The sequence below is a fragment of the Rattus norvegicus genome, chromosome 13 (genome assembly GCF_021556685.1).
Source record: "Rattus norvegicus strain SHRSP/BbbUtx chromosome 13, alternate assembly SHRSP_T2T, whole genome shotgun sequence".
Taxonomy (NCBI): Eukaryota; Metazoa; Chordata; class Mammalia; order Rodentia; family Muridae; genus Rattus; species Rattus norvegicus.
Genome location: NC_141546.1, coordinates 98,290,162 through 98,310,063, shown reverse-complemented (window position 1 = coordinate 98,310,063; position 19,902 = coordinate 98,290,162). Strand labels below are relative to the sequence as shown.

Here is a 19,902-nt window from a genome sequence, read left to right as displayed (position 1 = left end):
TTGCCTCGATAATTCAAAGTATTCTTAACCCAGCATAACATTTTGAGTTATCGATACAGACAACTCAGTACATTCACTGACTCTTTAAAGGAAGGAAATTAAACGCCCATATAAGTGTCAGACTGAGTCTGCAGAAAATAAGCCATAGATGGACATGTAAATCCTAGCCTAAACCCTGCAAAGGTATTGGTCAGTGTTCTTATGGTTGTTGTTGGGTGGTAAGATTATGAGTAACTTTCTCTTTTTTCTTGTAATAAAGAAAGGTAGTAAAAGTTAATTAAATCCAACAAAAGAAATTTAAAGCATTAAGAAAAGAATATTGGAAAAATACAAAGCAAGATTAAATGGCCATTATCTCTGGATAGAGTATACTGTTTCATTTTTATTTGCTTTTTACTTAAATGTTTTTTTAACTTTTGTAATAATACTATATTTCTTTAATAATAAGAAAAAACCACAAAAGTCTTTCAACTTTTAGAGAAATGCACGTGATAGCAAGAGAGGAATTTGGAGGTCTTTACTGTGGAAGCAAAGAGTCGCTGTTTATGATTTCTAAGAGCTTTGTGGGCTTTTACACTGATAGTATAACACATCCCTAAAGATGGGAAAATATTACTTGAAAAAATATACCTTTTGCCTATTAAAAACAAAGATGGCATCCTTTGGATATGCACGGGAAGAGCTACATGGAGAAGTTGAGTTCACTGTAAAGATTGAACAATACTTATGTTCACTGAGGTAGCAATATACTAACCAGAACTCCAGGAAAATACACACTCAAAACATCACACCTGGACTATTCACAGTCACTTCTACCTAAGCAACTATAGAAATGTTTACTTTTTAAATACACGTGTACACACACTCATACACACACACACACACACACACACACACACACACACACACACACACACACACCAGATTTCATCAGAAACACAGATTCACCCAGTGCTAAAATTGAACATATGGTGGCTGGAAGGGTTGGCAAATGGTTAGAAACACTGGACGCTCTTTCAGGGAACCTGAGTTTGAGTCCCAGTACCCATGCTTGGCATCTCACAGTGGCCTGCAACTTCAGTTCCAGGGGATCCAATGCACTCTTCTGGCCTCTGTAGGCAACTGCACTCATATAAGTATACCCACAGTTAGCCACTTTGCTGGTTACCTCACAGGCCTGCGTTCGTGGATCTCAGCAATGTTTAACCCACGGAGCTCCCACTTTTCCGTCTTGTAAGTAAACCGTTCAAACACCACATATGGACTAAGCTGACAAAATGGGTCCCAAGAATAAACAAATCCCATTTTTGAGTAGCATGAGTCATCGCTGGAGTCCTGTATGGCCACATTTGGAGTTTGTGAACTTGTGAGTGGTAGAAGATTCTTAAGGAATCATAATTTTAGCACTATGTCATAAGACGCCTAGGTTTTTGAAACTGTTACCAAGTAGGGCCTGACTAGATGAAGGCGAGAACTCAGCAGCATCTCACATGGTGTGCCAGCGAATGAAACATTCTCCTGTTCGGTTATTTGACTCCAGTGTTGTCAAACAGTTAGGACAGTCTCAAGTTGCTAGCCTTGCACAGAACATGTGTGGAAGAACAAGACATTTGGCCTTGATCTTTTCCTCCAAGGTCCATAGGCTTTGAGTCACATGACCTGACTACAGACCATCAACAATAACAACGCGCTGTCAGAAGTCTGTAAAGCATCTCTTGGGTTATAGAGATGTTCACCTGCTGCTTCCATCTACACTTCTCCTCAATATTCTTTTCAGCAGGAGGCTGCCGAGAGTCATAATTGATAGTTAGGATTGGACCCCTGGCCACAGACTGAGACCTCGGTTGACTTTGATGTCATTATGGAGCTGTGTTAGTTACTTTCCTGTTGCTATGATAAACTTCTTGACAGAAGCAAGTTAAGAAAGAATGGATCCATTCTAGCTCAGAGCTCCAGTGGACATACAGTCTACCGTGAAGGGGAAGGCATGGCAGAAGGACTATGAGGCCAGCCTGCCAGTCAGGAGCAGAGTTCTCATATTACACCCATACACTGGAAGCAGAGAAAGGGAGAACAGGAAGTGAAATCTGGCTGTAAGTCTCTACTACCATCCCTAGTGACGCCCTTCCTCCAGCAAGACTCCACCTCTTAAAGGTTCCATAACCTCCCCAAACGGAACTACCAACTGGAGATTCAAGTTCATGAGCCTGTGGAGGATATATCTTATTTAAACCAACACAAAAGAATTTTCTCTTATTTGGAGATCTCTAGAGATGCCTGAGAGAAATAGAAAGCTAAAAGCAGCAGCTTATGACCAGGAAAGGAGAGGGAGGAATGAACAACATTGTTGGGGACGTCAGGGTTGGGCTTGTAACAGGAGAGGGGACTGGCTGGACGGGTCTGAAGATTGGAGGATAAGGAAATCACAGAAGCACGTGATACATTACACTGTCCTCACGGAGCCCTCACACCACAGTTTGGCAGTAACTTGAGAGAGAAGTATATTCATCCTATTACTTTCCTTGGCACCTTAACCCTCTATCTACAAACTTTTAGGAGCTTAAATTACCCCAGGGCTGGGATGACAAGATGAGTCTCCAGAATAAACAAATCCAATTTTATTGCAGGACGAGTCATCAACTGGAGGCTATTATAGCCATAGGCCAGTTCTCTTATAGGAGTGAACCCAGCCAACATTTTAACCCAGGAAGGAGGCCTGTCCTTCCTCTACTGGGGAAGAAGAAACAAGAAAAGCCCCATCTGCAGGGTGACAGTTTTACTAATCCTTTGGACAAGATTTTAGCCAGATTTATAAATGAGTTAAATGTTGGTGTCTCAGAATCTCAAGTGAGACTGGATTCGTTAACGCTACTGAGTTGGACCTGGCCTAAGGCTACCTTCATTGTTTTTCTAACCTCTCAGATCAGTCCTATCTATTCCTGAGATTGAAAATAAAAAACGCAATGCAAGCTGGGAGATTAGAAGCTATATCACTTTTGTGGATGCTGTGATAAAACACCAGGGCCAAAAGCATCTTAGAGAATAAAATGTTTATTTTAACGTACAATTCCAGAGAGGTAGAGTCTATCTTGGCAGCTCAGCTGCATGGAGGCGAGAGCAGGAAGCTGGCTGATGACATTTTCTTCCACACACAGGATGTGAGAAGAGAGGAAGGGAGGAGGGAGGAGAAAGACAGACAGACAGAAAAACAGAAAGATGGGGAATGAGGGGAGAGGGAAGGGAGGGAAGTGGAGGGGAAGAGAAAGAGGGAGAGGGGGAGAGGGAAGGGAAGGGGAAGAGGGAGAGGAGGAGAGGTGGAGAGGAGGAGAGGTGGAGAGGGGGAGAGGGGAAGAGGGGAAGAGGGAGAGGGGAAGAAGAGGACAGGGAGGGAAGAGGAAGAGGGAGAGGAAGAGGGGGACAGGGGGACAGGGGGACAGGGGAGGGGAGGGGAGGGGAAGAGGGAGAGGAAGAGGGGGAGGGAGAGAGAAGGAGGCTATAAAACCTCAAAGTCCAGCCATAATGTACTCCTTCCAATAAAGTTCAACCTCCTGAGAGTCCCACTACCTCCTCAAGCAGTGCATCTAACTCAGGACCAAGTATTCAAAATACATGGGGTATCTCTCATTCAAACCACTCTAGGAAGCACTGAGAACTTACTTTCACAAAGATAAAACTTTCAAACAATAAACTGGCCAGTAGACTGAACAGAAACTTCTCAAAAAAAAAAAAAAAAGAAACGAAGATAAGCAGACAAGATTAAGACATTTAGCATGCTTAGCCACTGTGTGGATGCAAATGAAGATCACTTAGAGAACACATCTCTTCCCACTGAGAGCATCAATCATTAAGAAAAGAAATGACAACAAACTCTGGTAAGAGCTTGGGGAAAGGAGATGCCTTATTCACTGTGGGCTGGAGTGTAAGCTTAGATGGGTGAGTGTACATTCATATGGAAACCGCAGGCTTCAGAATAACTAAAGCCACCTGAATTCCAAGTGTGAGCAATCAGTCTTGGTACTGAGACCCGTGAAATAGCCACAGGTATTAAGATAATATGGTGAGATGGCTCAGTGGGTAAAGTGCTTAAGGCCAAGGCTAATATGGCCTTATTTCATATTTCACCCCTGGATAACGTGTGGTGCAAGGAGTACCAGCCCCCTGGCATTGTCCTCTAGTCATGCATGATATTTGTTCATCAATGGATTTTCGTGAGTTGCCTGCACTCAATGAAAACCAAAGATTAGCACTAAGTTTTATCGCTATCTTGTTGTTTGTACAATGAACACTTTTTTGCCTCCCTGTGGGCAGGCAGTTTCTGGTGCCTCCTCTTGCTCACTGGGGCCGACATCAGCCCAGGTATTTGACAACCCGATCCTCTGTGCCCCACCTTGCTTTGTGAGCCCCAGAGAAAAGATTGCTCTTTATGATGCTTTGAGGAGCGGGGCAAACCTGAGTCACGGACTGATGTCACTTACTGATCTAATCGCACACGTTCCCTCTGACTCATGGGGTCACCTCTGTGAGAACAGGGCTCTAATTCTATGCCCCTTTTCCATTCAGTTAGTGCCTATGCCCACGAACACTAGCTTAAAAGAACCCCAGCTTCAGGGGAGGTTCATTGTTTATTATGGATGTGGGTGATGGGGGTTGGGGGGCCTTGTTTTGGTTTGGTTTCATTAAAAAAAAAATAGAACGAGCCTACCTGGTTCTAGGGGAAACCTTATTGATACATACGTTGGATTTTGTGTGTGTATAGATAAGTATGGACAAGGATTACTACCGTCTTAACTCGTTCTGTTCCCCTTGCACCTCTTGTTTGAGACAATGTCTTTTTGTTATTTACGAGTGTGAGTAACAGGCTAGCTGGTCCATGAAGTTCGAGGGATTCTCCTGCATCTGCCTCCCATCTTGTTGTAGGAACATGTGGACTGAATCTGCTATACCACTGAATCTGACTTTTTTGTGGCTTTGGGGGATTTGAACTCAGATCCTTGTGCTTACATACACACTATGCACTTTGCCGACCAAGCCACCCCCTCATACTGAATTATGGCAATATTTAAATATTTCATTTTTATTCATGTGTTTGAGTGTGGGCATGTGCACGCAGGTGCCTGTGGAAGCCGGAAGAGGGTGTCTGATCCCTCAGAGCTGGCATTACCAGCAACTGTGAGCTACCTGATGTGAGTCCTGGGAACCAAAACTTGGTTCCTACTTTCTTAACTGGTGGGCCATCTCTCTAGCCCCAGGCTAGGGCAATTTTTAATTACAATAATCCATACAATGCATTTTATTTCAGGATGACAAAGTAAACGTTATAAAATGGGAATGGGGGTGTGTTTCTCTTAGGCTGACAAACTATGGGGTAACCCTTCAGTGGGTTTCAGATTTCTATTGTTAGCTTAGATTCTGATTCCTGCCTGGGAAGACAGAAGCTTGAATCCACAGTTCTGGAGCACAGGTTGTCAGCAAACTTTCAAATCTTTTACTATTGAATTGTCCTTTCCTAGGTGTTTCCTTAACCTTGCCTCTGCTGTCCAGGCACCTCTGCAGACTTTAAACAACAATACTTAATTAGGATTAACATTTGAAAATGGATGGCAATATTTCCCTTGCTTCGTGAGGATTTTCTTTGGATCCAAGCAGAATTCATATTTTTAAAAAAAATCACTTTACAGAGTATAAAGTCCTATGTAAACAGAGGCACTTGGCAGTCGTAGTGTGCCATGAGTTCACTATTTACACAGGGATCTCCAAGCGAAGAAGTCAGAATGCAAAGATCCCAGCTTCAGACATGGGAAGAATCATCTTTCAGCGATCGCACAGCTGAATCTGTTCCTGGTCCCGTCACCTTTCAGTCCTGGGAAAAGCATTGAGTCCTCAGGCAGGGAAACAGCTGATGGCCTGGATGTGTTTTAAGGACAAACAATTACGTTGTCCTAACTAAATTTATTTCTTTGGTTATGAGATCGTGACAGGTCATGAGGAAGAGCGGCTTTTAACCTAGCACAGGTTCTGCTGGCCTCTTCCTGATTACCCACCGCTTGGCCCGACTCCCTGTCTTTCCCGCTGCCCAGTGACGCTGTTGCTTCTGCTGATTTTAACAGAGGGAACTTGTACTTACATTTACACAAACACTAAAAGTTATAGTCCACATATGAGAGAACCTGTGGGTTCCACCTTTCTGCATCTGGGTCACCTCATTATCATCATATGTTCTATGTCTGAAAATTTGCCTGCTTCAGGATGCAGAAAGAGTGATGTGCTGACCAGGGTGAGGTGATGCTGAGACTATGAACAATCTAAGTGTCCCTCTGCCACACAGTAGGATGTGAGATTAAAGGTCCACCGGAGGGGAGTCTCAGGCTGGGTCCTGACCTTTGAGACCAGGCACCACTACCTGCACAGCGAGGGAGGAGAAGGATTTGGAATCCCATTATCCACAAAGGGAAGCAGCAGCCAACAACAGGTTCCAAGGGCTCTACATACTGGTCCACAGTGTGGAGCAAGACTGGTTCTAAGAAGTGTGTCTGTGTCGGTAGAGACAAACTTCACTGAGAAGTGATGAGTGTTCACAGTCAGGACCCCAACTGTCATAAAGCAAGCTTTCTCACTGGGTCATTCCTTCCTGTTTAGCTTCTTTGGGTCTGAGGCGTGTAACACGGTACCTGTGTTTTATGGCTAATATACAATTTTAAGTGAGTACATACCATGCACGTCCTTTTTGGACTTGGTTACCTCTTTCAGAATGATATTCTCAAGCTCCATCCATTTGCCTGCAAAATGCATGATGGCTTTGTTCTAAATAGCTGAGTAGTATTCCATTGCATAGATGTACCACATTTTCTTTATCCATTCTTAGGTCGAGGACCATCTAGATTGTTTCCAGTCTCTGGCTATTACGGATAAAGCTGCTATGAACATAGCTGGGCAAGTGTCTTTGTGGGATGGTGGAGCATCTTTTGGGTATTTTCCCAGGAGTGGTACAGCTGGGTCTTGAGGCAGAACTATTTCCAGTTTTCTGAGAAACCTCTGAATTGATTTCCAATGTGGTTGTACAAGTTTGTACTACCACCAGCAATGAAGAAATGTTTCCCTTGCCCCACATCCTCACCAGTATGTGCTATCTCTTGAGTTTTTAATCTTAGCCATTCTGATGGGTGTAACATAGAACCTCAGAGTCATTTTGATTTGCATTTCCCTGATGACTAAGGACTTTGAAGATTTCTTTAAGTGTTTCTCAGCCATTTAAGATTCCTCTGTTGAGAACTCTCTGTTTAATTCTGTACCACATTTTTAATTGTTTTTTTTTGGGGGGGGAGGGGGAAGGGTGTTGATGTCTAACTTCTTGAGTTCTTTGTCAATTTTGGATATTAGCCCTCTGTCAGATGTATGGTTGGTAAAGATCCTTTCCCAATTTGTGGGCTGCCGATTTGTCCTATTGACAGTGTCCTCGACCTTTCAAAAGCTTTTTGATTTTGTGAGGTCCCATTTATCAATTGTTGATCTTAGAGCCTGAGCCATTGGTGTTCTGTTCAGGAAACTGTCATCAGTACCAATGCATTCAAGAGTATTTCCCACTTTCTCTTCTTTGCTTTAGTGTATCTGGTTTAATTGAGGTACTTGGTCCACTTGGACTTGAGTTTCCTGCAGGGTGATAAGTACGGCTCTATTTTCATTCTTCCACATGCAGACATCGAGTTAGTCCAGCACCATTTGTTGAAGATGCTCTCATTTTTCCATTGCATGGTTTTGGTTTCTTTATCAGAAATCGAGTGTCCATAGGTCTCTGGGTTTATTTCTGGGACTTCAATTTGATTCCATTGATCAACGTGCCTGGCTTTGTACCAATACCATGCAGTTTTGATCACTATTACTTAGTAGTACAGCTTGAGGTCAAGGATGGGTGATTCCTGCCAAAGTTCTTCCATTGTTCAGGATTGTTTTGTCTATCCTGGGTTTTTTGTTATTCCACATAAAGTTGAAAATTGCTCTTTTAAGAGACCATAGATTCCTAAATTCTGACTTGATATTTCAGGAGAAAACTGAACTCTAAGTGACAAAGTAATTTTTCTAAATTTTCAGAATGAAGTTAGGGACAAAAATGAATCAAAAAGTCAAATCTCTAAATTTTACTGTAGATATGTGTATCCCCAGAGTCACCAGAGGGCACAAGGTACTCTGAAATAGAAAATTCCTTGCAGATCTTACTCATCAAATACCACAGCTTCCTCAACCTGATGGCATTCCCATCCTTAGATTGGCTGATTAGGCAGAAGTCCCGGTACTCTCTTCTAGAACAGAGTGTGGGCCAGGAACTCACACGGTGGCTAGAAGGATGCTGAGAAGTGAAGGGCACCTCCAACTTACTGTCAGGGTGCAGATGAGGATCTTCAGTGGTTTGCCCCCTGCCCTGGAAACTGCAGTACCTGTACCTTGCCATGTCTAATCATTGGCCAATAAACTGGACCACCATTCTCAAAGCTGCTACTCAACTTTCCGTGTTAGCAGCCCATAGATTCTACAATGAATCCCACAAGGTTTCACTGCTACTGAGAAGACTGTGAGCCACAGAAATGTTAGCTTCAAAAAAGGCCCAGCTTCCAAGTTCAAAACGTATTGCATCAGGCTCTCTATATAAGAGTAGAGAGTCCAGGTCTGGTCCAGCAGACAGAAAAAAGAACTCTGAACTCAGATAGTCCAAGAATGGATTACTATAAGAGTTAAAGTGGTGAACAGAGGTCAATATGGCAGAGAACAGAGGATGCAATGAACAACAGACACAATGAAGCTAGGAGACTGTCTTCTAATGGTCCCAGGAAAGATAGGAGAAACTTGAGTTTGAGGGCAGATTGAGCTACATATCAAACAGTCTCTAATAGAAAGAGGAGGAAGAAGAGGAGGAGGAGAGAATGGGGAGTTGAGGAGAAAGAGGAGGAAGAGGAGTGGGATAGAAGAGGAAAAGAGTTGAGGTTTGGATTTTGCTATGCATTGTAATACTAAATATTGACTCCCAAGGTGTGGTTGTTCCCTGGGACAAGATAAGCTGCTTACACACAAAGTAATGCTATGTGACCTTGCTTCTTAATTTATATCTATTGGTTGAATAAAGACACTGACAGCCTATAGCTGGGAAGAAGAGAGATAGGTGGAGTTTTTGGTTCCCCAGCTTGGGGCTGAAGCAGGAGACCACTAGGTGGAAAGAGGGTAAGATGCCATGGAGTAAGTGAATCATGGAAACATGGACATGAGGGCAGCCAGTTAGAGTTAAGAGCAGCCCAGATGGAACATGGAGAGTTATAGCTCAGGGTTATTGATAGGGAAGTAGACATAATAGCATGTAGGGTTAATATCTGCCCAGGTTAGTGCATTCAGGCTTATTATAAATATAAACATTGTATGTCTTTTGTCTGGGAACTGAATAATCAAAGGTGAGGTAGAAACCCCTGATTGATATTAAATACCTATTACCACAGAGCAGAGGAGAGGGGAAGGAGGAAGGGGAGAAGGGAGAAGTGGGGGGGGAGGAGAGCAGGTTCAGAGGAAAGAGGCTAAGGACCTGGAGGAAAGAAAAGAAACAAACAGAAGCGAAGGAAAACAATGTCCATCTATAGAAGCAGAGTGGGAGGTGGTTGTCATGGCTGGGGTCAGCAGCTCTAAACAGCAGGAGATGATCTCACTGGGCTTAGCAGATTCAACTCTTCTCCTGAGTGCTGGTGACATCTGATTATGTGGGCGTGTCACCTTTCGAAATGTGGTCAAGTTGTAATTTATGACTAATCTGCACATATGCCATAGCTCAATCAAGTTTGCCAAAAGCTAATAATTGCTTGTGAAGTTCCTCCTATAAGTTAATTCTCAGTAATGAGGAGCACGGTCTGGCCATGTTGTGATTGCCTCAAGTGTTCAGTTTCTATTTTATCTCCTTAGGTTTTTGAAAATGTGATTAAAGAACCAAGGAAGCAAAGGCAGGAGAGATACAGTGATGTATACATGACATCTGTTTAATGGACCGGGACTGGGTAGACGGACACACATGTGCTCTAAAATGAAGTGTGCAGTGAGAACTCTAGTGGTATAAATTCAAGATAATTGGTTCGATCCTGAAATATTTATTAGACTCATACTTAAAACACTGTGAACCAATGCTCCAGGCTCAGCGAGGAAAACAGAGTGAGTTCTAATAACTGTTAGGAGTCAGTACCAGGGCCAGAAAACCTAGAGAGATCCAAAGTCACATCCAAAGAGTTCCCAAAGATTAGGCGCACCAGATCCCATCAAAAGCTGCTTGGAGCTCTGCTATGATGAGACTGAGGTCTGGCCACTGAAGACATTCATGAGGAAGTTACTATAACTTTGATAACATTTATTTAGTGTCAGGAATAAATGCCTATACATGGCTCAATAAGGAATTGGAGATACATATGATGGCATAATACGTAAAGGTGCCTGTTTCCAAATTTGGGGACCCAATTTTCCCAGAATAAACACAGTAGGAGGAATGTCTAACTCCCTCCCAAATGATCCCCCTGACTGCCACACCCATGCCTTGAATTGTGGCAGGTGCCTCCCTACCCAGGCCCCATTAAATAAGCAAATATATGTAATAAAAATTTTTCTTAGAATAAAAACAGGAAAGGAAAGAGAATATAGGCTACCTCCTTTGGAGAGCTTGGGATTAAAAGACAATCAGATAAAGTAATAAACAGATTTTTCATCAAAACTTTGGATTAATACAATGGCCTAGAAGACATGTCACTCCAATCTATTGTCATGGGCACCGCAGATGATAAATAGCCCTGATATTCCTTCCAGATCTCCTGCCATTCTATACCAGGTCACATCCTCCCAGACATGTTTTAACAGAATAAGGCTGAGTCTCCCCTAACAGGACCTTAGTGTTACCCTCTAATCCCTGTTACCTGCTTCAGCCTGGGACCTCTCACCCTCCCCCTGCTTTCCTCACGTTTATAAGCCTGGAGGACAATAGAAATTTCTCCCCATGCTGCTTCCTCCAAATTGTCTCAACACCTGATGCTTTGATACTTGAACTAACACGGTTGACCAGCAGAGAACGTAGACTGAACAGTTATGACCCCAGGCCATCAGTTTTAGGGGTTGCAGCCTTCACAGTCTTTGATGCCGCTACCCCAGTACAGTGATGTCAAACATGACCCAGTAACAAAAGGAGACTTTGATATAATTCTAGTACTTGAGAGGCTAGAGACTGGGTAGAAAAGGGAGGAGGAGAAACAGACAGAGACAGACAGAGACAGAGACAGACAGACAGACAGACAGGAATTTAATGGTAGATTGATAGGCCCTAGTTTAAATCTACCAAGTACAACAAAAGGAGAGATAGAGAAGGGGGGCAGGGGTGAGGAAACAGTAACAAAGAGATGAATGGTAGAGAAAGAAACAGAAACAGCTAAACAAAGAACAGGGTCTCTCTCGGTCTCGTGTGTGTGTGTGTGTGTGTGTGTGTGTGTGTGTGTGTGTGTGTGTGGTCAACCTAGATAACCATCAAAGTGAAATCCTCCAAAGAATACTGACTTCTTTAGGGTGGATGACTTGCCAATGAAAACATACTGTGGTAACTGTGGCATTGTGGGAATCTCTCAGATTTGGCCAAAGGGAGTTTTCAAGTTGGAAGTGTGCAGACTTAAACAAGGCACCTTTAACCAACAACTTTGATTTCAAGGATTCATAAAAAGGATAGCACCGTTCTGAGATTGAAGAACCAGATACTCGGCAGATGTCCCTGGGGAAGCAATGCTTTGTGGAAGGTGGAAGGCTTTTGAAAGGGGCTGCATTGCAGGCAGAGTGTTCTGTGAATGGGTCAGTCATGAAGCAGGGAGCCTAAAGTACCTTCCCACACCACCTTCTGGCTTCATTTGCTTATTTATATCTTGGTTAGGCCTTAGCCAACATGATTTCCTTTTGACATTGATAAGTTTCACAGAATTAAAAGTGATGATGTATGTCAGATGCTCTGTAGGTCTACAAATATACCTAAACTAATCTTACAGAGCTTCAATGCAGAGTCTAGCTACAATAATTTTCAATGTATTCCTTTCTCTGGTTCTTGAAAATTGTAATTTTAAGATCTTTCCTGAGGATGATATTTGTGTCTCTGTAATGTGACAGTTTCTATTAAAATGGTTCCCAAGACATATTTAGCAAATATTTCTTAAGAGCCTACTATGTATTAGGAGTTCTGAGCACAGAAAATGTCCACTGACCAAGATGAGGGGCATCTCTATTTTCAGGGAATAGACTGGAATTGGTGGACAGTCAAACAAAGGAAGGCGAGACCCTCGCGCCTGCCATTTGTGGGACACAGATATCCTAAGCCAGGCAGAGCCAAGTTCACATCCTGGAAATATTGTTTCTTGGTTGCATTACCCTAGAGAGCGCTTCTTCTCTCAAGTCTGGACTCTCTTCTGTAAGAGTTGGGCAATGGTTATCTACCCCAAATAGCTACCGTTAAAGTTCTAGTGGGGGGACCACCCATACAGCCATCAGTTAGGTCTGTTCAAAGAAGAAAGTATTTTCTATAAATATATTTCAAATGTAAGCCTTTACTTCACAAAAATCCAGATGCAAATAATCATATTAAGTTCCCACAATGTCATCGTATTAGTTACTTTTCTCATCACTGTGACAAAATACCTGATGCATGCAAGGGAAAGAAAAGAAGGGGGTTGGCTCATAGTTGGAGAGCTTAGTCCTTCATGGCTGGAGGGTTGGCTCATAATTGGAGAGCACAATCCATCATACCTTGAGGGTTAGCTCACAGTTGGAGAACACAGTCTCTCATGGGTGGACGGCTATCTTACAATTGGAGAGCACAGTCTATCGTGGCCGGAGTGTGAGGCAGCTAGCCACATTGCATCTGCAGCCAGGAAGCAGAGAGAGTCAAGCTGGTGTTCAGCTCTCATTCTGCCTTTTTTTTTTTTTTCAGTCTTGGACTCACTCATGGGATGGTACTAGCAAGATTTCGAGTGGGTCTTCTCACCTCTATTATCCTAATCTAGAAAAGACTTTCCAGGATGTCTAGGGCTCCTAGAGAATTGTAGACCCTGGGTACCTGACAGTATTTTTTTTTCTTTTTTTCGGAGCTGGGGACCGAACCCAGGGCCTTGCGCTTGCCAGGCAAGCGCTCTACCACTGAGCTAAATCCCCAACCCCGGTACCTGACAGTATTAACTGCCAGAGACACCATGTGAGCCTATCAGACATTCTCTAGAACCTTCTCTGAGCCTTTACCCAGTTACTGGCCTCTCTCTTTCCTCTTTTCCAGTATCTTACCTCATTCCTTATTTACAGTGCAAACAACCTGGGTGTTTGAAAATCAAACATGTTAGAACTGATCTTCCAACCTATGCACACATTTTTCTCTGGCCTTTGAGTCAGATTTAATTGTGAACAAAAGAGAAGCCATTTGCACATGAGGGGAGGAAATAAATGTGAACACCCATCCATCATCCACTTGTGTACAAAAACCTGGAGTGTTGATAATTATGATGTTTCATGTCCTTCTCTATAGTGGCCTTGTTTTATGCAATTTCCAAGGTGAATAGACATGCTCTTTGCCTTGTGACACTTCCCCATACTCAATCACAATCTTTACAAACACACAGTGTCAGCAAAAAGTATTTAGGGTAAGATTGGTATCTCATGTGTGAAAGTGCATATTTTCTTCCTAGTAAATATAAGTTCCAAATTAGAGTTTCAGCCACAAATGATCATTGTCTAGTAGTATAAGATAATTTGTGGTACCTACTAATGAGTTATCATTTTTGTAAATGAAAGAGAGTTATAGAGATAGATAGATAGATAGATAGATAGATAGATAGATAGATAGATAGACTGCCTAATGATATTAGAATAACATTTATCAAGTTTCTGAGTCAACCTGTCAATAAACTCATATACAAGGAAACTAAAAATCCATTTCACATTTTGTTAGAAAGGCAGAACTCATTAAAAGAGAAAAGAGTTTCTATGTACATTCTCCATCATTTTGATCCTATGTTCACCTGGCTATGCCTAAATGTGTCAGGTCTGTCTGCAAGTGACGACCTCAAATAATCCCTTTGGGGACCAGTGCAAGCTTTGAGAGTTTTAACCCCAGTATCTAATACGAGAAGACCTGATTCACCAACCCGATGTGAGCCATGTTTCCTGCCGGCATCTGTGTGCTATGAAGGGACTGTTCTGACAGCCATTTCTTTCCCTTCGTTTTCAGAGTAAGAGACAATGCTGATTAGCTTGCAAGCTATCCCCATATTTTAATATATCTTAAGTTTAGTTTATCCCACTAATCATGGCATTAATAATAACACTCTGAGAATGTCACTTCTAACAGAAGGGAGATGTATATTCTATGACATCAAGCATTACATCCCTGTTATGTAATCTGTTTATACCAGGAGCATAATGCCTGTGGGCAGCATTCCAGCTCAGTGAGAGATGCTCAGACCAGCGGAAGATCCAACTGTCATGCCTCTAACATTCCCATGGCCTTGGCTTCTCTGGGAAGATAAAGTTTAAATTAAGAAATGATGAAAAGATGATAGTGGCCCCCCAAAAAAAATCCAAAGAAGTATATTACTCTCCCAGAAAGGAAAGTAGCAAGGGTCCTGGAACAGGAGAAGACTAAAGCAAATGGATAATGACAGAAACCAGTCTGTAGACAGAGGAGAAGGCAGGAGACAAGAGGCAAGTATCGTAGAGAGCACATCAATGTGTGGTCAGACACACCTTGTTAAGGTGCCTCTCTGGTCACTGAAAAACATACATTAGGATAAGCATGGAGCCTAGGCTATCATCTACACAAGGTGGCTTTGAGGTGATCAGAGTAAGAGAAAAAATTACAGGTAACATAAGGGATGGTGGTATTGGAAATAACTTTTGGAGATGTAAGGCTTTGTGTGTTCCTCAATGTCACACTGATAACAGACAACCACTCTATCATGTGTAGTGTGGACAGTACCCTCCGCTCCTCAGACAACTCTCAGATGGGCAAGAATATAAAGTGCTTAAGTGTGTTGGGAAAACAGACATAGACAAAGCATTGGTGTGGGGGATGCAGGGTAGTCAGTTGGTGATCATGAGATATTACCGGTACATACATATTTGTATGAGGAATGTGAAGGCCAGAGGTCAACTTCGGGTGTCCATCATCATTACTTTTTAAGACAAGATCTTTCAGTGGAATCCGAGGCTCACTGGTTTGACTAGATTGGTTGGCCAGAAAGCCCTAGATATCTTCTTAGCTTGTCTCCTGAACACCGGAATAAAAATTCAGTTCTCTAAATAGGTGCTGGGAAGCAAACTTGACACCTCATGCTGCATACCAAGTAATTTACCAACTGAGCCACCTTCTCCAGAAGATGTTTCTTGCCCCCAGAAAACCATCTCTTGTGGCTATAGATAAATGATCAGACCCTGAGTGTTTACAAAGGGTTAGTTTACAGTTTGGGAGGCTTTACTGCCAATTCTGGCAAGGCTTGTTTGATGGTGTCATCCCATGGTAAATGACATCATGGCTGGCATGTGTGCAAGAGAACGAAATCACAAGGAGAGACAAGAAGCTGGAGAAGGGGTGGAGTCAGGCTTATTATTTTAGTAACAACTCTCCAGAAAGAACTCAAGGTCCTGGAAAAATTAATTAATCCCTTCTAAGTGTGATGCCCTACATGTTCTAACAGATTCCTACTAGGTTCCATCTCTTAAAGGCCCCACCACTTCTTAACATCACTATAGTAGATCACAGGGAACAAGCCGTATCAGAACTAAAGCACTTGGTGGGCCTTGTATTTGAGCATGAAATAAACATGAGGAAAATATAGAGAGGGTGGTTCTCTAGTAGTCTCAAAGCCTCCCTCCCCCAAGAGGACAGGAGCAAACTTGGCATACACCCATGGAAAGCAAATGCAGTCTTTCTAGTCCATCTGCTATTTTATACTGTTAGATCTAGTTAGTTCCAATAAGCCCAATGTCTATAAGTCAAGAATTATCCTTCAGAACGATAAGTCTTTCATTAAATTAAGATTTATCTGTCCAAAATTCCCTAGCAGTACACTTAGGTACTTAAGTTTCATACATCAATAAAAATTCTTGCTAAAATCTTACCTTTTAGATAGTAGGGAGAGTGTTACTTGAGCATTTAGAGAGTGCTTGTATGTGTAGATTAGAGAGAGGCAGGCAGAGAGAGGCAGGCAGAGAAGAAAGGAGGAAGGAGAGGGGAAAGAAGCTATGAGTTGGTCCAACCACAGTGGCTTTGTGTGTGACAGATGAAGTCATGTATTTGTAATTGCTTAGAAGAGATGTTTACCCAGGGAGCCGATAGCCACTGTGAGACGCCAGCCTGACCTTCATGTGTTTGCTCAGACAAGTGGCAGTGGTCAGTACCACATGGTGCTGGAGGGAGAGTCCTTCTGATTCCCTTATTCTGACCCATTTCTTCAGACAACGTGTCTGTTACCAGAGCAATCCCCTGCATTTCTGGGACTTTCTGAGGGGAACAGTGAGATCTTGGTCATTTGAGAACAGATAAGATAGCAGTCTAAATCCTGGCTCCACTGAGACTGAATGGTGAGGGGCACTGATGCAGGGAAAACTAGATGACCCACCTTTTAAAAATTTCTCTCCTTCTGCATAGAAATTAAATAGTCTTTATAGCCATTTCTTATGATTTCTCTAGAGATGTCTGTTCAGTCTAGCATCACAATAAATGTCATCTCTCACTGAAACCGAAACCTCAAAGCTATATCCTAGATTGTCTCTGACAGGGTAGATGATGAGTTCTAGAAAAGCTCTTGGCCATCTCGCAAGGCTGAGCGTGCCCTTCAATCACTTGGACTTTCATGGTACATTAGAGTAGACAGCATGTGGCCTATGTCTCCATCAACAACTTAGAATAGACACCCAACTGGACCACAGCAGTTACCATGTCTCCAGGCTCAACTGACCAAGCTCTTCTCCAGGCTGACTGCTTCATGATACCCTTCCCAGGCTGCCACCCTCTTCCCTCTCTCCCAAAGTATGCATGTCTCTTTTGGGTGGGGCAGATCTTACACTATGTGTTTGCATTTCAGTGAACCATATAAATCTTGGGTTCTAACAAGTAAACTTCTGCCCAAAGTGTGTCATGATCCCTTCCTTGTCAGCAGGAAAATACCCTGGCATGGTCCTTCCGCCTTTCACTGGAAGGTGAGAGTCAATTTTCTGAATAATTTATGACCTCAAAACTGGAACAACTCACCTCATCTTTGGAGGTAAATTACAGAACATTGACTACTACATGCAGGAAAGCCCCTGTCACAAAGGGAGGAATGTTCTGTCCTTTAAAATACATTGATTTGTTTTGAATTGATAGGACACAATAGCACTTAAAATGCTCGGCCACCACACTTTGTCCTTTGAAGCTGTGACATCTAAGTACTTGAACAATATGCATGGAGGGAAGCATCACATGACAGTACACTTCTGAGAAAGGCAGATTTTCAGGGGCTTTTTACAGGAGCTGTGTATCTTTAATCTCCTTTTGAAAACATACAACATGTTCTGGACGGAAACAAGCAATTGTGACAATAGATGGATGCCCATAATAAAGAAATTCTTTTGACTCCCCATGAGAAAGGAAAGGAACATTGTTTTAGGTTATTGTTAAAACATACCCCACCCCCAAGGAAATGTTCCCTTAGAATTAGCTGTGACAATGGAGATAAAAGCACATGGCCCGAACACTGTCTTTTCTCTGTCTCTCTCCTTGTATTCCCAGCCTCAGGGGACTATTGCTTTCCAATTCTGCCACAGAACAAAGGCCACAAAAGAGGTTCATGGAGATTTCAAAGCTGTGGAAAATCCTAGAAGATAAATCTTATATCCCAACACTTTAATTCACCATTTAGGAAATCACATGCTAAATCATCATGCTTGATTGGTGGGTTTTGTTTGTTTATTTTATGTCTTAAGATCTCACTACACAGCTCTGACTAGCCTAGACCTTGCTATGTAGACCAGGCTGGCCTTGAACTCACAGAACTCTGCCTGCCTCTGCCTCCCAAGTGCTGGGATTGAAATTGTGTTCCAAGCATACCAAGTATTCTCTTTTTTACTTTTTGGATGCTTGTTTTTTTTTTGTGGATTGTTCCTTTGTTCTGCCTTATTCTCTCCTTGTACCTCACTGTATTAGTTTCCATTTTGGTTGCTGTGATAAAATATTCTGACCAAAAACAACTTTGGGGATAGAGGGATCATTTGACTCACAATTCTGGGGTACAGTTCATTACTGTGAGGAAGTCAAGGCTTCACATCCACAATCAGGAACAGAGAGAGAATAAACATATGGACCCTTGATTGCCAGCTTCTTGGCTGTTTGTGCTTGGCCAGCTTCCTTTTCTCTTACTCAGTTCAGGAAGTAGCCCATGAAAAGGCGCCATCCACTAGCCACTATCCACTAGCGCTAGCCATTGTGACGCTAAGCTAAGATGGCATGGTTTTTCTAAATATTTGTCTTTGAGATCTTAATATGTGAAAATATGTGTTCTCCAGGGGCAGCATCAAGTTATCAACTTGACAGTCAACAGGACAGCCCTCAAGCCCACTCCAGACATGCACACAGGCCAACCTTATCTAAACAGTTCCTCAGCAAGGCTCTCTTCTCAGGTGATTTCAAGGTTATAGCAACTGGAAAATTAAAAACTGATGAAATACTTACTTAGCTTTACCATTGAGTAAAGCTAACATTCTCTGTGGGAATTTGGTGTAGAAATGGTGGAATAAAAGAACTCAGAAGTTTGGACAGGTAGCAAGTCTTGACTCAAGCAAATTAAATGTGTTTAGCTATCAACTATTCCAGATGAATATCCTCTTAAATGAAATCTACTCGCTTGTAAATAAAGCAGCAATCACAAGCGTAGTATAGTCTGTGGACGCAACAAAGACACAGGTGTAGGGAATTAACCTTACTTTCTTTGTTACTAGGCCAAAAGGAAGAAGCATGCATATTTTCCATAGATGTTAAATGAAAGGGCATTTGATTCAATTACACATCTATTCTATGTTTTACAAAAATGTCTAAGGAAAATAAGATAGACAAACTCTGTTAGAAGATATCTCTCAACTCAAAAGCTATTGATTGACATGGTAGCCAACACAATAAACAAGAGGAAATCCAATAAAAGGAGTAGCATGGAGAATTTTTTATGCAGATGATGTTATTCTATGTAAAGAAAGAATATCAAATAAAACCATAGTGGATAATATAAAGTGGTTAAGAATCATTATCCAATTCTCATTTACGTGATTAATTTCCCCATATATCTTCCTTCGGTCTTCCTAAGTGTATCATTCTTCTTTCCTCTTGGTTGTTTCACTGCGAATGTTCGAACTTTGTGTTTTTCTAGAAGAAAACCTCTATAAGTATTTCATAAGTCTTTCCCACATTGAATCAATTTTACATTGTTCCACCTATGTAGCTGAATCCACAAAGATGAGGATAATAGAATAGTGAAAAATTAAGAGGGTAGACCAGATGGCTCAATGGGTATTGCCAACTATAATGAATTAAGTATTTATGATCTCATATGGTAGAAGGAGAATTGTCCTCTGTCCGGTTCTACACACACACACACACACACACACACACACACACACACACACACACACACAAAATAAAGAATATATATCAATAATAAGGTCAAGATGATGAGACAGATGATCTCAATTCAATTCCACATTTCAGATTTGTTCAGATTGGTCACAAACCACAAAGCAGTGCCTGAGAAGAGAGTGGTTTCCCCTGAAGATATAATTAGGCACTCACAGAAGAATCAGTGGGCTAAGGTTCAGTGCTGGAACCAACTGAGTATCATGTAGAAAAATTTCACA

At 42.2% G+C, this 19,902-nt stretch overlaps 1 long non-coding RNA gene across 2 annotated transcripts in view; it reads right to left on the bottom strand.

Annotated features, from left to right (window-relative positions):
• LOC148001856 (uncharacterized) overlaps positions 1 to 16,233 on the bottom strand; it is a 93,883-nt gene extending 77,650 nt beyond the window's left edge. The window contains exon 1 of one of the 2 annotated variants that reach the window (XR_015635750.1): positions 16,141 to 16,233. This is a non-coding gene — a long non-coding RNA (uncharacterized LOC148001856). The remainder of the gene's footprint in view (positions 1 to 16,140) is intronic. The other variant, XR_015635749.1, reaches the window with a different exon arrangement.
• Positions 16,234 to 19,902: the final 3,669 nt, after the last annotated feature.